This window comes from Cyprinodon variegatus, unplaced genomic scaffold (genome assembly GCF_000732505.1).
Source record: "Cyprinodon variegatus isolate N-32 unplaced genomic scaffold, C_variegatus-1.0 Scaffold114, whole genome shotgun sequence".
Taxonomy (NCBI): domain Eukaryota; kingdom Metazoa; phylum Chordata; class Actinopteri; order Cyprinodontiformes; family Cyprinodontidae; genus Cyprinodon; species Cyprinodon variegatus.
In genome coordinates, this window is record NW_015150567.1 from 559,768 (window position 1) to 561,007 (window position 1,240).

General features: G+C 43.8%; 1 protein-coding gene across 1 annotated transcript in view; it reads right to left on the reverse strand.

Annotated features, from left to right (window-relative positions):
* LOC107085063 (asc-type amino acid transporter 1-like) overlaps window positions 1-1,240 on the reverse strand; it is a 43,822-nt gene that overhangs the window by 30,017 nt on the left and 12,565 nt on the right. The gene's annotated exons all lie outside the window — the stretch shown is intronic.

The following is a 1,240-nucleotide window of genomic DNA, read 5'->3' on the forward strand; positions in this document are numbered from 1 at the left end:
CTCTGGCCTGTGCTGTACAAGCCAATGGGGAGCAGAAGGTCAATCTAGACTGAAGGACATTAGTTGAAAATCTGCTAGTAGAGTCAAGCTGGATTGAAATCTGCTGCTCTAGAGATGTTGATAAATCAAAAACACAGCAGTCACTTATTTGATTGTGTACATGAGTGGGTAAATAATCCATGTTGTTATCCATGGGACCAACAAGCACTAGAAGAAAACAGGAGTGTTTGCTGCAGGTCAACTCCAAGCTGTGTTCAGCAAACGTCTCCTCTGCTCAGCGTCTTTAGGCGCAGCTGAACTCTAAAAGGGTCCAAGGCTCACTATGCAGCTTTTAACCTACATCTAAAAGGCCACCCCATGTTATGAGTTCAACTTTAGCATTGGCATGTATGACATCACCCTCGCCAAAAGAAAAAACACAAAATAAAAACGACAGCATGGAAGAACGTAACCAACCAACAGCTGTCAAAACAAATGGTGTTTATACACTGACCTCCATGGTTCCCCTTCCTAGGGGTAAGTTTAGGGTAGGAGGGTTATTTGCAAAAACTCCTTCTCTGAGGGTAAACATTCTGGCTGTTAGAACCAAGTGAGGCGTGCTTTTGCTCTGAATGCTCCCTAATGAAGCAGAGCAAGAGAGGAGGACCAGGATGTGCATTTGTCATTGTCTCACTTGATGGAGGACACTGTTGAGATGCAGAGCTGTTACATAAAGCCTTTGTTGTGTTTGTTATGTCATGAAGTTCAGGACTGCAGCTGAATTTATGAGTTAGGGGCCTAAAATCAGACCCTCAAGCCTACCTGCAACAGTCTTTAAACTAAAAACATTTCCTATAAACCACTGCTTGCACCATGGAAGCTTTAGGTTTCTGTACTGTGTCACAGAATCTTCAAAGTTTCCTCGGAGAGACGAACGATAATCGCTTTGCTCTGGATCCCTGTCAGAGGGATGATGATTGGATTTTCTATTCAGCCCCATTTATTCCGATAACCCTTCAACCATTTGTGGTGCGCTTGTCAAATCTAATGTGGGGAAGGATGCACTAAACATCACCCTGAAGTGACACATGGTGCCTTCTATCACATAAAATCTTCATATCAATCAGTGGAACCTCCGAATAGGAATTGTTCTGAACATCTAATGGCGCCTGACTGCCGCCAATTACACATCTTTTTCCCCAATAACAAGGCCTAGGACAGTAACCTGACTCCGCCAGATGGATTTGCTCCGCATATCCAT